Below are 18,291 nucleotides of genomic sequence, written 5' to 3'. Positions count from 1 at the left end.
AATTAAGAGCTTTATTAACATTAACATGAGAAGCAAGGTGTCCGGTAGAAGAAAATCCAATTGATTTTAAGGTCTGAGGCTCATTAATGACTTCAGAGAAAAATCGTATGTAGATTTACTTCCTTAGAAAAAGGAAATTTTATTTGTTACGGTAGATAAAAAGACATGTAATCTTTTTTTTTTTTTTTAATGGATTCAAATTAACATGATAAATTAACCAAGTGTACTATCCTGAATTTACTCCCAGGTTTCATATATTATATACAGAGAAGTAATAACCATGAACATTTTCTGATTTGGAAAGGAAACAAAACCAATGATTTTTCTTCAGCTGTTCCCAAAAGTTTTATAGTAATGCTTCCTCATTTTGTGCCTATCCTGTAGGGGCTGCAACAATTAATTTCTCTGAAATTTTATTTATTTTATTAATAAAGACAATGATCAGGCTTACTTTCCCTTTTGCCAATATGACTCCCTAACGTGACTTTTGGGCGACTGCTCTGAATGACTTAATGAATTTAACAAATGTACGAAACGTAAATGGAAACCTCAGGAAATTGTTGCTCGCTGACCAAGTTTTGCTTACTCTTCTGGCTTCCAATCAGAGATGTGGGTAAGTTCCTCAAAGCAGAGCAGACTGAGTGTAAAAAAGTACAGCATCAGACACGGTGAATGTGGAAAAGTTAGTATTTTTTCAGTTGAGAATGGATCAAAGAAAATTTTGGCAGTCAGTGGCTTAAGTCACTGCTGGGATGATTGAAGAAACTAATCATTTAACCTTCTGATACAATCAGGAAAGTATCAGCTCCACCAAGCTCATCCCAGTGTGCTGCCCCCTATTTAAGTTTTCAGGTCACAAGAAGATTCCGCATATTTTACCTCTGTATTAACTATGCAAATGGGAAATTATGTAAGCTCAGGCATCAGTAAAACATGAAGTATGCTGTGCTTGAAAATGCCCTTTTTTTGCCATTGTCTGTAGATTGAGAGGCTGACTTAGTAGGGCAAGATACATGTGTGCTTTGTATTAAGCTTCCTCCAGTTAAACTGTGTCATTATTGAGTCTTTGATACTCCTGAGTCTGAGCTGAGCAGCAGAGATGGCTCAGTGAGATCTCTGCTGCTCTGAGCTCCTTACCATCATTCTTAATTGCTTATGCTCACAGCTCATATGCAGTACTTTTAGGAATGGCACCAGAGTCTGTGTGTATGCTGACTTGGGAAAACATTTCCAGGATCTGCACTAGCAGCACGAGATCCATCCACTCTGTCCAGTTTTTACTTCCCATTGAGGTTATGTTGGCACACTGTGAAAACAGCTGCTCAAACTGCTCTCTCTGCTTCCTTTCCCCTGAGGTTTTTATCAAGTCCATGCCAACACTTAGAGGTGGCGTTGATTACATCATCCTTGCCTGAATCCTGAGGTTTGACCCCATACTCTGATGCTTCCAATATCTGCTGTACCCTTTTTATCATTTATAATAACTAATCTTGGGCAGAATATCTCTTTTGAAGATGTTTTGAAGAGAGTTCAGGTAAAACTCGCAAATGTCAATATGTTGACAGTCATATATTGAATACACTATGCCAGGAATCTGTGAAAACCTCTTGAGAGTTTAACCTATGCAACTTTATACGATTTGTGGCCTTGCTTCCTGGGGAACTGATAATGAATCAAGCTAATGTGGCTTACCAAGCATCTGCTGAGCTGCCTTTCACATACACTGTATGTTTTTAGCTTGCAACAATTGTGAAGTAACATGATTTATCTGAACTCTTTCACTATGGGTTAAGCTATACTACAGATGAATTAAGTGTGCAGATATATGCCCTTAGTTCAGTTCATGATGTATTTTGACTGCAAATGCGAACATCTACCAGAGTAAATATTTGCCTCCACACCAGTGAAGGGGGAAGGGAGGCAATATTTGAGCAAGAGCTCCATTGCTCTTAGGAAGTGAAAGCCATCAGCCAACTTTGCTGTGTTCTTGGTGACTGCAGGACAGAACCAAGTGTTGGGAGTTTCTGTGTTCTCTTTGCTCACCAGGCTTCATAGTCTGCTTTGGATGTTGGAAATTCCCTGGAGGAAGAGGGTGGCTTCTGTGTAAAAAACTGAGCCTTTTGGTCTACACTGGGGAAGCAAATACAAGGATTTCACTGGGGAAGGCTCACAGTTCTTGTCAGCCTGCAGGACCACTACAAATGTTTCTGAGTGTACCAAAGATCAGATTAATGGCTCTGTCCTGAAGCTTATTTTTTTCTCCCAAGAATGGCACACAATGAGAGATGAAAGAATACTATCACTACTCCTTCTGTAGAGTTAATTCTTTCTACGTATAAATTTTTAACATTGGGGTTCCATGAGCCATGCATTACACTATCGCAGAGTACCTAAAACATAAGATGTATGTTCATATATAGCACATAGACAAGTCATGATTACATAACATATAATCTAGAGTGAGGATTTTAAGTTCTCCTGTCTGGTCACTGCAGTCTTGGCTTATATAAGTACTTGTGATTTTGTGTAGAGTTTGCTCAAGGCCAATGCAGGAAGAATTTCTTCTCCATTCATCTGCTGTCTAGACAAGCATACTTTTAAAGCTGTACAAGCTGTTTCTGGGTTTCCCTGCTAATGACTATATCAACTTGGTTCCAAAAGAACTGCAATGAACTTCAGTGACATATACTGCAAGCATGACATTATTCCAAATATTTTCTGAAATTTTAATAGAATAATATTTTATTGATCATCTGTAAGATGATTAATAAAACATTGGCCCCAAAGAAGGAGCTAGGTAAATGTTTAACTTTAAACAAGATCTAGCATGTGATGAAAAGAGCATTATTAAAAGGAGGCAAAATGAAGCTTGCATATTGCATGTTTTTTTGTTTGTTGGTTTGTTTTTTTAAAATTAGTCTTTTGCAGAATTTATGAATTTAACACCAGCAAACCCAGGATGTTTCCTTCTAGAACACATATCACTGTAGAAATACTCACTTTGAACAAATATGATGAATATTCAAATGTAATAAAATTAATTTAAAAATTAAATAACAATTAAAAAACATGAAAATATTGTATGCTTAAGAGAAACCTTTTTAAACAATGAAATCCTTTATGAGAGTCTTCTAATAAAGAAGAGCCATGCTCTTCTGTTAGTACCTACCATATCTCACAGGATGAGAAACACCAGGGTCTTAATCAACTCATATAAAAATGTCAAATTAAATCTTATCTATATGTGGAAAGGCTAAAAGAAAGTTGTATTTATTTTGGTTTCTCCTAATTTTTAACACTACCTAAGAAAAAACCCTCAACATGAGCAGCAGTCCTGAAAACAGTTATATAATCAAAACATATTTTATAATTAGCATATATTAGAAAGCTACAGGAATACTACGAAATCTCTTTTATTTTCTTCATTTATGTTAAAAAGTAATTAGATCATTCTCTTATTAACAAGTATCTATTTTGTTTGAATTGCAGAACAGTAATAATAATACAGTATGCAGTTCAACTCTAATATTAACAACCGCTTTTATTGAAAGAATTCATCATTTGCTTCTCTATCAATAGAACTGAAAGCTAAGTTTTGAGAATAAGTGTATCACACATCCAGCTCAAAGTGATAATTGGATTGTCAATAATGTTCTTCCTTACGTCCATTTGACTGTAAATTGAATACAAGAAATACCATGGTTTTCATTTAGCTTTAGCAGGCAAGTATTTAAATAGGTATTCAATAAGTTTATTTGGTAATTGTTTTAGGTACCATCAGGATCTAGACTAACCTCTTCTTTTTTTTTTTTTTTTTTTTTGTTGTTGTCTTATTAAATGGAAAAGGAGTCTCTGTAGATGTAGTCAATGGAGAATACAGTGGTAGTGATACTTTTATAATGCTCAGCTGGATTTTAATTAACAAGTCAATTTTGTGACTCATCATTCATAATACTTCACAACCAGGAAATGCATAGATTTAGTGACTATGTTTTAACCCAGCAGATCACAGAGTTTGCATATTAAATCTCATAAAGAGATATGAACTTTTTCATAACACCGCATGTACACCTTTTTTCCCATATACGATATTCTATTTGAACCTCTTATTTGCCAGTGAAGTTATATGAATACAGAAAGGAAACTTCATATATAAAAATTATTATGGAGGAAGAAATCTCAAGAGATCTATAGCATTCTGTGCATTTGATTAGCATGACTGTTAGCCCTTCCTTGAGATAGGTTAAATGAATTGGTTCAGATTTCACATAAATATTCACTGCAAGATCCTCTAAGAATGTGGTTATTAGCTGTAATTTACTACTTACTTGGACTATTTCCATCAGAGACATTGAAATTCAGCTTCAGTTCTACATAGAGAGTCCTGACCACCATCTACAGATCTATCCTTTAATTAAACCATACAGCTGGAGCAGGACTTAAGAGGGAAGCCCAAACTTCTCCCAGGAAAATTAAATAATATGGCTGTGCCTTGCTGTCCCTTCAGCAGATCTGGCATTAAAAAAAAAAAAAAAAAAAAAAAAAAAAAAAAAAAAAAGTAAATAATGCATTCGAAGCGCTTAAAAACCAGCAATGACGACCAAAGAGAAACCTGTTGCAGATGTGAGCTGTTCCACTCTAGGTAGCTCCATATGCCTTATCCACCTCGGGCTTTAAAGCATTAAATAAATAACCAGGAGGTTTCTCCTCTTTAAGAAGAGTGTCATATCTGAGAAGATTAATTCTAACTGCAACATCAGCCACCTGACTGCTAGCTCTGTAAAGCCTCACAAAGAGGACAACTCGCACAAGAACTTCTGAACTAAAAAAACAGAAATAGCAGGTACCATATATATAAACACATATTTATGTAAATCCATACCGATCTAAAAAAAAAAAAAAAAAAAAAAATTAAAATGTGCTTCAGATTTCTTGTTCCCTCCTACCAAGGAAGGCAGATGAAGCTTGAACCATACTTTTCTATACACGCAGATGTGATGGGGGAGCTGCAGTTTGCCTCAATTTAAAGGCACAGCACCACCTGCTGTCAGCACACATCGCGGTGGGGAAGCACTGTTTTCACCTATTTCCACGTCGTTTCACCAGATCGTTGTTGGAGCTTGGACTGTCTACAGGTATTCTGGTAGTATCACTAAAGTTAGGATGACATGTCTAAACTAAGTCAGAACAGCTTTTTCAAAGTAAAATTCATTACTTCAATTTGGATAGAACAGAAATGAACGTAATGATCAAACAAACTCTTCTTGGTATGTGTATGAGATTTAATTTGATCTTCAGAATTAGCAACACTGTAATTTAACTCATGATTGAAAATGTAGTTCCAAGATGATATAAGCTCTCCCCAAAAGGATAATATTTTGCATGTTTGTGTGTGGAAAATATCTGGTTGTTTCTATAAAAGTTTCTCTTATGTTCTCTAAAAAATAATATTTGCAAAAATTTACTTCTTAAATTAAAAAATATGACATCTTGCTATAACACAGTATCCACCACTTCAGAATTATACTATTTTATTAAAATTATAATTTAAAATATATTAATTTCTGAGGCAAGTTGTATTCATATTCATATACACTTCTTAAGGCATAAATATCGATGAGAATAAAATTTCACTTCTATACTTTAGATTAGCATTGTTGAAATGTCAGGCTATTGTTTAGGCTGTGAGGTCTCTATGACAGGGATTAGCATTTTATTATATGTTTGCTTAGTGACTTCTATAATGGGACCCTGCTCTGGCCTCATTTTCATACCAGGAAAGAAAAGTAAAACCAATCATAATCAAAAAGTGCTCATCCCTATTAATCAAACTTTCCTAAAACTCCTAAATCCAGTCTCCAGAGCAGCTTCATGAACCCTTACAAGGAAATAAGGAAATTAAGGAAAATACAACGTTCCTGGCCCCATTAAGTGTACTGGAACATCACCTGACTTTTCAAACCTACTAGAAAGATGACTGTTCAATACACTAATAAACCAGCAGCTAACCAAAGCTATGAATTAACATCAGATTTTGTTATTTTGATTTTTCAAACTCCTGTCTAAAATTTCAGGTAGGTAAAATCAGTTAATTTTGACAGGTTTTTGCAGGAAGAAGTGAAACTTCCTCAGTGGAGCACTGATGGAGTACCTGATAACCTCAACTCTTCCAAGGGCTTTTTGATGGAGTCCAGAAAACTTTCATTTCTTTTGTTGTTGTATTTCAGCGATATCTTTTCTACTGCCCTCCTGTTTCAACAGGCACTTAAGATTGCTGCCATCTTCACCATAAGCAAATGTAATAAACCCCGCTGGAGTCACAAGTCCTGTATTCTTAGTGCTTGTGCTCAGTGGGAGAGAAAACTGGCAGAATACATGGAGACCCGTGCCAAAACCATTATTAATTCTTCAGGTACTGTTAGCAGCTTCAGGCTACAGAAAAATAATTTACTCAGAAAAGCAATAGGGACTTTTATAACACCTTACAAGGTGAACAGACATTTTTAGCTCCAAACAGCTCTAATAGTTTTCAGGGAACAAAGCACATAAATCTCAAAGTTGTGCTTTGTTGGTGTATATTTTGTGGAATTATACTTATTACGATGAGTATTTAAAAATCTGTTTTTTAGGAAACTGCTAATTTTTATTGCCTATTGTGCTAAGCATCCAGATGTCCTAAGTAACTCTGGATTTCTATAGTTATATCAAATACCAAATCAAATTATATTATTCATATAGATTTTGTCGCAATCAGAGCTCTCTAGATACAAGTATTCAAAATGTTTGTTTCTCTAGTGTCACTGGCTTGTATAATCATGGTACTGAGTACTGTTAACTCAGTAAATACACATTAATTGATGACTTTCTGAAAGATACAGGCTGGCCAAGAAAGAAACAACTTTTCTGAGGAGATGAGCACACTGATAGGGCTGGAGTCATCATGATACGAGCAAAATGCATAAAAGGTCTTTTTTTTTTCTAGAGCATATATTGAAGGAAAAAAAAATATGAGTTTTCACCTTTCCTGACTCCAGACTCTTTCCCATCTAAGCAGCAGCTCCACCTAACCACGAATGTGGTTGCTGCCAAAAATGGCATACAAAATTGGATCATTGACACATTCAAAAGGTGGCTGTGAGCATTATTTATTGGTTATGAAGAGTTCTGAACCTTTTCCTTTTGCTGGTTATGTATGACCGTGTTTTAATTGAGCTTGGTTTTTCTATGTACCAGGTTATAGCAATATAAGGACAGTAGCTGGTAACAAAGAGGTCAAACCCCATCATTTGGATTTAAACACAAGCCTGCAGAACTCAGAACCATTTGGACATTGGCTTCACAGATGGAAAACTGCAGAAATCTCAGACTCTCAAAAACTTCTAGTTCTTGTCCTAGAAGTGTCAGATACTCAACACTTGCTTGTCTTTGGGAACAACTGAGAGAATTCTAGTGTATGGCAGCAGTAGGTCTAAGAGACAAACTCAATCTTTATGACTAAAGAATTTGATGAGTACTGAAAAATATTTTATGTCGTATCTATAGACAATAAGTGCAGAGATTTGAGGATTAAATTAATGTAGAAACTTAAGCAAGTACTTGTGCTACAAATTAACTTTGTATGTATTCAAAATAATGTGCATTTCAGAATTAAGTGAATGCCTGTAAATTGAGAATTTTAATAAGCTTTACTGATGAAAATATTAAATACAAAGCAACCAATAATATTTTTTCATTGATTAAGTGGTATACTGTAGTCCAATAAAAAGGAAATGTTTGAACAGTAAACATCACCTAGTAATATAAAAGGAAAAGAAACATATTTGTAGAAAATTTGTAGGTTAAGAATATGCGTTAAAAAATAAGGAAGACTTATTTATGATTTTACATTGGATGACTTTTCATGTTTTCTATATATAGAAAATATAGATACATAGAGAAAGATCAGCACACTACTATGTCTCAAATATGAACAAGCCATAACATGTACAGAAAAGGTGTGTGTGTGTGGGACAACATGTTTTACTAAGGTTTTTAACTTTAGCATGTTAAAATACATTTGGAAACCTGTCTAAAATTTGGATGGCAATCCAAAATAAAATTAATTTGCAGTCTTTCTTGGAATTATTTTCAGTGGTTTGACTACTTTTTGAAAACAAACAAGAAAAGCAAAAACCTCCCTCTCTCTCTAAACAAGAACCTTTTTAAAAGATGTAGTTGAGGATCCAGCCTCCCTAGTTAAATCTCTGTGCTTGTATAATTGGTTCTCCTCCCAGTACTGAGTTGCTAATTAAATCTTAGTAGTAACCAACTCCTCAGAATGGATTTTTAGGATAGATGGTTTCATTTAACAAATTTTCTTTCTGCTTGTTTGCCTGTTGCAATGCTGAAGGTCTCCTCATTTTGGTCTTGTACTCTTTTTTCTTTTACTGTCTGATAGAAGAGAAAAAAACACTTGGATATTCTATCCTTTGTACTACATAATGATTCTAGAACTAGTTCTTTCTCGATAGAAATACTGTCTTTTTTATAGTTACCGTTGCTTTTATCACACAAGATTAAGTCCATAAGCACCTTCATGTTAATCACAATATCAATGTCTGCATCTTTGCCAAAAAAAAACCCACCAAAAAACAAAACAACCAAACCAAAAAACCTCCAAACATAGAAAGGGTTTGTGTACTATGACAACAGTAGTTCTGTTGGATTATAAAATCATCTTCAATTTTTTTCTGCTGCTATTTTTTCTTCTTTTTAGATTCTTTTTGAAATTTGCATCTACAGAAAGACAGCTATGACTGATACATCAACTGCTTCACAACTAAGGAAACTCTTCAATAAAAATTGTCTACGGCATTGGTTTGCACAGTCCATAAAAAATTATGCCAGAATATTAAAATAGAAACATCCACATCTATGAAATTTATTTGTGCGTTTTAATACCCACTAAGTATTCCATTTAAAAGAGCCAGGACATTATTTGTAACACATTTTTAAAGTGAATAAGAACATGGAACAAATTACTATGAAGGAAGAAATAAGCAAAAACCAGATATGTCAGGTGTACAGTTAAAATTCTTGCTTGCTTTTTCTTGGTAGTTTTGTTGTCTCTAAACAAGTCTTTGTTGTTGTTCCGCAAAGTGTGATTCTGGATGTTTTTCAAAAATCACATTTTTCCCTCAGCACTTTGTACATATATACACCAGACCTGAACTAATATAAATTGCACTAGGAATAACACTTTAAAAGCAGGACCTTCAAAACAGCAAGAGAAAAAAGTGACAGTGACTTGTTGGCAAATATATTTCAAAGCATAGAACTGGACTGCAAGAGTTCATGTTAACTTGTCAAAAATAAATAATTTTTTTTCTTTCTTAAACTCAGCAATTTTACCAGTCTTCAGACATTAAAAACTGCTTACAGAGCAACTCCATTTTATTAATCACATTTTTTTGCTGGTTAAGCAAACCCCTAAGAACTATAATTCTTGGAAGTTGCCTATTGGTTTGATTCACCTTGACTTCTGAGCCAGGATTGAATAGGAATGTTTCTTGGAGAGTGAACTTTGACTATGTTTTTGCTTTTGTTTATTTGGTGGTTTGTTTGTTTGTGGTTTTTTGTTGGGTTGATTTGGTTTTTGTTAACTGGTAGGAGTGATACAGTGATACAGCTAAAAAAATCAGTAAGCGAGTTTTTGCTCCTCTATGGGCAAAACAATCTGTGCTGACAATATAGTGCCCACCTGAGGCATACTTCCAAGCTTTATCTTCTGTCCCTTTCACATGAAAATTCTTCTCTCATGGGTTCATTATGGATATTTTAGTCTCCTGTTCTGCTTTGAATCCTATTGGGGTGGTTTTTTACTATCTATGATGAATCTGTTTTCTAAAGATGTAGCTCAAACAGCATTTCACCAATTCTTATAATCTTAAAATGGAACAAAAATTTATGCTAGAAGCATGGAATATTAAGGCTAACAAGATTGTCTTATATGTCTACTCTCATGAGGTTTAGATCCATTCATATATTCGTTGGAAACTAACAATCTTTGCTTAGGACTGACAGTGGTGCAATGCTGGAAATACAGCTTACTATAAAACCATCCTTCTAAGACTTGTGAAAAAAACAAATCTGGTTCAGTGTGGTTTCTACCATGCTTGTTTGCTTATCACAGAAGCAAAAAAAAAAAAAAAAAAAAAAAAGCAAAAGGAAATCTTGCCTTCTGGTCACTTCAGAAAAGAGATCAAGACACATGGTAACCTCTAATAAATGATGCCTGCAGATTACAGCTAGTGCTTTAAATTGCCACAGTAGTAAGAAAGACTGTGTTTTGGTAGTCGTTATGGAGCAAATCTTCCAGAGAAAGAACAGGTTTTCTCTTATGTCTTAGCCACAGACAACTTGTCTACCTTTTGAAAAGTCTTACTTATGTCTGTATTTCCCATTGGAATAAAGGTGGATACTTACTTTCTTCCATTCTTTGAAATTTCTTAGAATTTTGAAACACCATCTCTCTTAGGGAATATTTCAGCAAAAAGAAACATAAACTATTGTAGATTAATCTAGATACTACTGCAATTTTGCAATAATATTCTTTTTTTGTAGACTTCCTTCACACAAATTCCATTCCCAAAACTTGCATGTCATTTTTTAATAATAAATTTCAGATAATATAATTATAAAATATTTTGGTTTGGAAGGGACCTTTAAAGGTCATGTAATCCAATGTGCATGTGCAATGAGTAGGGACATTTTTAACTACATCAGGTTGCTAAAAGCCCCTGTCCAAAGTGAATAGAATTATTTTCTGTCATGGGATTATGATGAACTCATGTAGACATGCTTGATGTAATTTTTTTGTAACTGCTAATTGGCATTTAAGTTATCTGAAACAGGATATTTTTTTTTTTTCCTTTTTTGTTGGTATTGTTTTTCCTCTTCTATGTCTTTACATAGCAAATATCTGAAAATGAATAATTCAAGACTGAAGCTTGTGCAACTGTCTAAATTTTCAAGAAACATGATATGAAATATTTTTTAATGCAAATAAAATGCATTTTACAGAGTTCTGTTAAAAATTCCTTTTTAATATGAACCTTCAGAGAATGTTTAAAAATGCATTTTCTGGGCTTTTTCTGTCCTATGTTGACTCTTAAACAAAGTAAATATTTAATAAAGATGCCAGGGGAGGAAGCCACCTGGGCACCATAGGCTATTATATTTAATAAAATGTTAAGTGGCAATATTTAAGTGGGGATAAAAAAGTTTTATTTCTGCCATGGGATATTAACACTTTCCATTTTTTTTACATTTGATCATGCATCCAAGCTACACTGGCTCTTCAAAACTTGAATGTCATGGCAGTAGGAAATTAAGAAGCACTGTGACACTGATTTAGTTTGAATATCTGTAAATTCTCAAATGCATTAGAGATCTATTACCTCTTATCAGTTCAGCCTCAGTATCAGCTATCAGCCACTTATAAAGAAAATAACAGCAATATGGATTAGATGTCAGTTGGCAAAATTATGAAGTCAACAGCAGTTTTCTGTGTGTGAAATGACACAATCTTTCAAGAGAACAATCTTTAAGTGCACTTCAGAGATGAGGTGTTTTAGAAAATAGATACTGACCGATGAAGTATGGACTTCAAAGAAATCGTTTCATTGAATATACTTTTCAAACAAAGAAATTAGGATTAAAAACTATGTTTGGCATTCCAGACAACCACTAAATATCTTCCACAAGCCATAAAGTATTTGGGATGATGTAAAAAAACCCCAGCTTTGTTCTTTCCACCACAGTATTAAATGAACTTGTGTATACAACCTGAATGTCTGCATGCCTCAAAGTAAAACTGTCGTGGTCTGACACTGGCCCAACGCCAGGCACACACGAGAGCCGCTCACTCACCCTCCCCTGCCACAGCTGGGCAGAGGAGGGAAAAAATTAACAAAGCGTTCATGAGTTGAGACAAGGACCAGGAGAAAACACTTCAAGGGCAAAACAGGTTCAACCTAGATACCAAGTGAGTTTATTGCTAACAAATCAGAGGAGAATAACGAAAAGTAAAATAAGCCCTTAAAAACACCTTTTCTTCCCACAACCCCTCCCTCCTCCCCACCGTCAGAGCAGGGAGACAGGGCATGGGGGTTTGGTCAGTTCATCACCCAAAGTTTTCTTCTGCTGCTCTGGGAGAAGACACCTTCCCCTGTGAGACCGTGGGGTGCCTTCCCACGGGAGACAGTTCTCTGTGAACTTCTCCAGTGTGGCTCCAATCTCACAAGCAGCAGTCCTCCCAAAACTGCTGCAGTGTGAGCCCCTCCCAGAGGCACACAGTCCTCCCAGAACTGCTGTGCCGTAGGTCTCTCTTTCCATGGGGTACAGTCCTCCAAGGACAGGCTGCTCCAGCCTGGAAGCAGGGGCCCTCTCTCTCCACTGGGTCTCCCACTGGATGACAGCCTCCTCCAGGCATCCACCCACTCCAGCATGGGCACCTCCCCCACGGGCTGTGGGTGGATCTCTGCATCCCCTGTGGACCCCTGGGCTGCAGGGGGACAACCTGCTTCACCATGGCCTTCACCATGGCCTGCAGAGGAACCTCAACTCCAGTGTCTGGAGCACCTCCTCCCCCTCCTTCTTCACTGACCTTGGTGTCTCCATGTTGTTTCCCTCACATGTTCTCACCTCCTCCTCTTCTCTGTCTGGAATTAAAACTGCACCCAAACTTTGTTTTGATTTTCTTCTTAAATATGTTATCACAGAGGTGTTACTACCATCTCTAATTGGCCCAACCTTGGCCAGGAGCATGTCCATTTTCAGAGCCGTCAGGTATTGGCTCTGCCGGACATGGTAGAAGCTTCCCAGCAGCTTCTCGCAGAAGGCACCTCTGTACCCCCCTCACTACCAAAAACCAGGCCGGGCAAAACCAACACTCAGAAGACACAGAGAATAGTAAGAAAATCTATCCAACCCCGATCTTTCCAGTCTCCAAAATAATAGATAATGTTTTTGACTAGCTGTCATTAATAATTTTATTCCTGTCTCTTTCAAGACAAGCTGAAGTTCTGAAAAAATGTTGCAGGCACATGCCTTGTTCTTCCTGTAATCATGTTTCTATTTCTTTCCAGAATATGGAATCATTGGAGTCATATAGTCCAACTTTTTTTTCCACTATTAAAATTTCCAAGAACAATAGATGCTTTGAAAATGACTGAATAAATAAAAATATATTAATTTATGTACTTAGGCTAAAATTGTGTTGCCATTTAGACCTAAGGTACATAGGTTCTCCTGTAAGTCTTTGCTTAAAATTTAATAATAATGTGACATTTAAAATGACACATTAAAATCAATATATAACAGCTGAAAAACTTATTTGTTAATGGTAGTTTTCTCACCACTGTTTGAGTAATCTCTCTAAGTAAAGTCTAAAATCTTGAATATTGTCTTTCTAAAACATATCTCAGAGAAGCAAAAATCCTCCTTAAGTAGTTAGCACAAGTTCTGCTCTGAAATGAACTTAAATTCAGGCTTATTTTCAATCTATTTTAACTAAAATTATCATTCTAATTTGTGCCTCATCTAATAACACTAATATCAATGACTTTTTCAATCAATTTACTGTGTTTTCACCAACACACAGAGGTGTCTAGAGTACAGGTCGTAGGAAGAGCAGTGAGGGAGCAAGAGTTTTTCAGTCTGGAGAAAAATAAAGCTCAGGAGGGACCTTATTGCTCTCCACAACTATCTGAAAGGAGGCTGTAGCAAGGGGAGAGGTTGATCTTTCCTCACAAGTAACAAGTGATAGGGCAAGAGGAAGTGGCCTTAGGTTGCACCAAGGGAGGTTTAGATTGGATATTACGAAAACTTTCTTCATGGAAAGGGTTGTCAGGCATTGGAGCAGGCTGCCCAGGTAAGTGATTGAGTCACCATCCCTAGAAGTGTTCAAAAGGGGTGTGGATGTGGCATTTGGAAGAACGGTTTAGTGGTGAACACAGCAGTGCTGGGTTAACATTTGGACTCGATAATTTAGATTTTAGATTTGTGATTCTACAATTCTATGTATGTTACTTACAACATTTTTATTAATATTGATTTAACACGCATGTATCATATAAACATTGAGAGAGAAACATTTTAAATTCATTGCTTTTGAACAAAGACGAAATTAAGTCCTTTCATATAAGAGCTATGGAGTTAACCTGTCAATTTTGTCTCTCTTAGAAGGACTGTAATGATGGAATTTGAGGAAAACAGAAACTAATGCACATTAAGGAAAAAATACACCACCACTGGTGCACCTACTTGAAACTAGGAAAGACCAATGATAGAGTGAAAGAGAAAAACTCTTAAAAAGTAATGAAAAGCTGCTGAAGGAAATAAAGACTCAAAAAGATTGGAACATTCATGAAGCAGATTACAGGATGTTTTGTGCTTATAAATCAACAGTCTTTGAAAAATAATTAAATAGGTAGAATTTGGGTGGGAAAAAGTTGAAGCGAGTACTTCAGGCAACTTTCCCATTAGAATTTACCACCCTTATACATGACACAGTATATGACACCATGACATTGTTATCTCTGTAAAAACTTTAACAATGGGCTAGAATGACTCTTGCAAGTGTCAAACTAAAATTGGGATAGATGTAACCTAATGGTACAACTGCAGGGAGAAATAAACACAGGGAAAGCTTGCGTCTGTGCCCCAAGAATCATTATTCTTTCTCTAAGAACTTAGATCCTCCATCTTCCTCTCAACTCCCTTCTGAATAGTTCACTGGAATGTTTTTAAGTTGGCAAATTTTAATAAATCAGGCTCATTATTCTAATGTATTAGTGAAAGACAAGTTTCCAACTCATTAAAATGCTGATAATCTTCTGAAAGCCCTCAACTGCCTTTTCAATTACTTCAAAAACAAACATGACGCTTTCTGAGTATAAAGGCATTCCTTCAAAAATTACTTGTTTTCAGAAAACCAAATACCTATCTACTCTGCTGGAGGTGGGTAGGACATAAGAGAAAATTTCTATATGTATTTTCATTTAAATGAATAGGTTTTATGCATCTGCTGCAGACTGGAACATTGTTATGTGCCTGTCTTCAACAGGAGCATTATATTGAATAAAGATCCTCGGCTTTATTCTTAGTCCAAGTTCTGTCAGCAGCTAGGATTTAATTTAGATAATTTTTTTATAAGAAATATTTTCCTTAATTTCTTTCATCACACAGCTTTTTAATTAGATCTCAAGTTAGTAAACATACTTAATCTCTCACTCGGCATTCCTCAGGCTGATGATGGCCATGTTATACTGAGATTAAAATGTCTCCAAAGTTGTTTTGGCTTGTAGGTTTGTTTTTCTTAAACACTCTTCAGGCTGGAAACCCTTTGGCATTGCCTTTAGAAATATGGACTGCTTCCTGATTTTATTTTCTTTTTTCTTTTGTTTATTTTTCCTTCAGTTTATAAAATATGCAAACTGACTAAATTCCCTCAGTATATGAGCAGTGGAAAGAATACAGCTGTTAATAGCAGGTTTTGAATCTTGACAGAAAAGCCAATTTAAAAGACTTGACTAACAAAAATAAATATTCCAAGCAGTCATCACTTCAAACTTCTCTTCCTTACTTGCTCATACACCACATTGTGAAATAATACATTGAGTGTATAAGCAACCCAGTGTGGCAGTAGAATCAAGCTCTACCAAAACAAGCAGGAACAAATTGTACAATGAATGATTTATTATTTAAAAAGTTTTCCTTACCTCTGATTTCAGTTGAATTCAAAACCACTATGTAGTACTTATATTTGTCTTTATTATTTGTATTAATTTCTAGTACAATGCTGTAAACATTCATCATTATAGCAAAAGCTGCCCTCCATTCCATTTATAAATCCATTAATTTAAAAACTGTTTAAAGTTCCTAATAATTAGTGACAGGTAGTTGAACAGGGAAAAAACTCAACTCATCACCACTATTTGGTTGTGAATCATGTGGGTTTTCACTTATCAGTATATTATCAGGATAACACATGGTCCTGTTAAGAGACCCATACTCACTCCATTGAGGTTCTTGCTGTACAAACATTGAAAATTGTCTTAAAGGAAATTTAAACAATGAAACTACAGGAAGAATTGTAGTAGAGAAGAGCACAGAACATTTAGGCTATCAGCAACTTCATATATGCTACACAAGACAAGGAAAATTTAAGGGGACTTTTGAAGAGAAAAACATTTAAAACTGCTCATGTATTTGTAGGCAGAATGATGGGAAGCAGTAGAAAAAGCCTGGCTATGCTTAAATGAGGAGCATGATGGAAGCTTCCAGCTCAGACTGGTGGTCTGCACCAATATTTGTGATAATGAATTAGAGGTGACAGGAAGGGTGGAAGATGGACTAATCAACCTCAGAGTGACAGTGATAAGCTTGTACTGTTTTGCAATATAAAGAAAGGGAACCAGAAAATGGATGGACAGAGAAGAATAGAAGAATAACATGATGAAATACAACTGGTTATAAAATTATAAGGTATCAGCACTCAGCGGATAGACATGAAGCAGGATTGTATTTGTCTACATGAGAGATGAACTTGTAAAAGTGATTGATACATAAGCTGACATCCTGGTGTATTAGGCTCACTCTCATTTTCTCTGTAAACAATGAATAACAGCCAAATATCCAAACTTTCTGTATTGAGTATGTCTGGAATGGAGTTAACCTTCATCACTGCAGCCTTCATAGAGATGTTTGTAGAAAGGGGTTGATAATACACCAGTGCTTTTCCTACTGCTGAGCAGTGCTGGCACAGCAACAGGGCTGACTCTCCAACCCCTTCTCCAAGACTAATGGGTTGCAGAACAGTAAGAGTTTGAGAGGGGCCATAGGCAGGACAACTGATCCAAACTGACCAAAGTGATATTCCACACCATGCAATGTAAAGTTCATCAATAGAAGCGGAGAGAAAAGAGGAAGGCCTGGAGGGGGCATTTGTTATAGAGGCATTTGCCTTCCAAAGTAACTGTAATTCATACTTGATCCCCAGTTCTTAGGAAGTGGCTGGACTCTGCATGCTGGTGGGAAATAAGGGAATAAATCATTTTGCTCTGCTTTGTTTCTTGTTTCCTTTACTTTCATTCATTATACTGTCTTTTTTCCTGATCCATGAATTTTTTAATCTTTTCTGCCCCCATCCTGTTGAGTGAGATAACAGCTGAGTGGGCACATGGCAGCCAGCCAAGGTCAATCTGCCTTATTTTCATTGTTCCTTTTTTCCTTATTTATTATTTCTGTAGAAAAAGTTGTCATATTAAAAATCATAATTTTAAGAATCAGTCTTGGAAATTCCTCTCATCTCTGACATTTTTCGTAGAGATGTCTCTGTTTCCCCCACTAGCATTTTAACAAGCAACATTATTTGCCTTTTTGAATTACTTAATGGGGTCATTCCAGAATGGTGGTTCTTTGAAGACTGAATCTTTAAAGAAGAGGAATTGCTAGTGTAGCTGTGCCACTGCAAATGATTAGAAAGTCCTGTAGAGGAAGAGCAGAACAACATTGATGTCTTGCCCCAAAAGCTATGGAAGGAATTTTTTGGTCTACCTGGATGGGCATTCTTAAATTAGAGAGTGGAATATCTGCTGAGTCAATAGGCCCCAGATTTTACCCAAACTTGATCAGGAATGAGCCATGTCTCTCAAGTTCTTCCAGGTAAGGGGACCCAAGACTGTAGGAAACAGAGTTTACTAAATTCAAGTCTACCTGCTGAAATTCCAGCTGGAAAACTCAGGACATAAATTAGAAGATAAAACCTTCAATGAATAAAAAATTAGACATAATTTCGTCCTTCACTGCATTTTAATCTTTGTCATAATGAATCATTCAAAAATCAAAGGAAGAAATGACAGAGAGAGACTTCCAGTTTCTCAGAAATTTCCAAGAGAGCAAAGAAAATGTTAAATGAAAAACAAGAGGAAAGCTTTCCTGCCTTTAAGGTACATTTTTGCTATAGAAAGGTAATCAAATATTTTTTATTCAATAATAATGTAATCAAAGGTAATAAAGGTAATCAAATATTTTTATTATAGAAAAATAAATGTAGAAAATATAGGATAGATTTCCCAGCCTGTTTCATACAAAAAAAAAAAATTCATTTCAAAAATACAAAAATAAAAACTTGTTATGCCAGGCTTCTTAGAACCTATCTTGTATGGGGGACGTCAAATAAGAGTACAGTAGATACTACAAAAGTATCAGGGCAACTCAATGACTTGTGTTATAATGCCCCAAATAATC

This window comes from Corvus kubaryi, unplaced genomic scaffold (assembly GCF_017639235.1).
Source record: "Corvus kubaryi isolate FWS band 111438036 unplaced genomic scaffold, C.kubaryi_AGA036_p1.0 68, whole genome shotgun sequence".
NCBI classification, from domain to species: Eukaryota; Metazoa; Chordata; class Aves; order Passeriformes; family Corvidae; genus Corvus; species Corvus kubaryi.
This window is presented reverse-complemented; position numbering follows the sequence as displayed.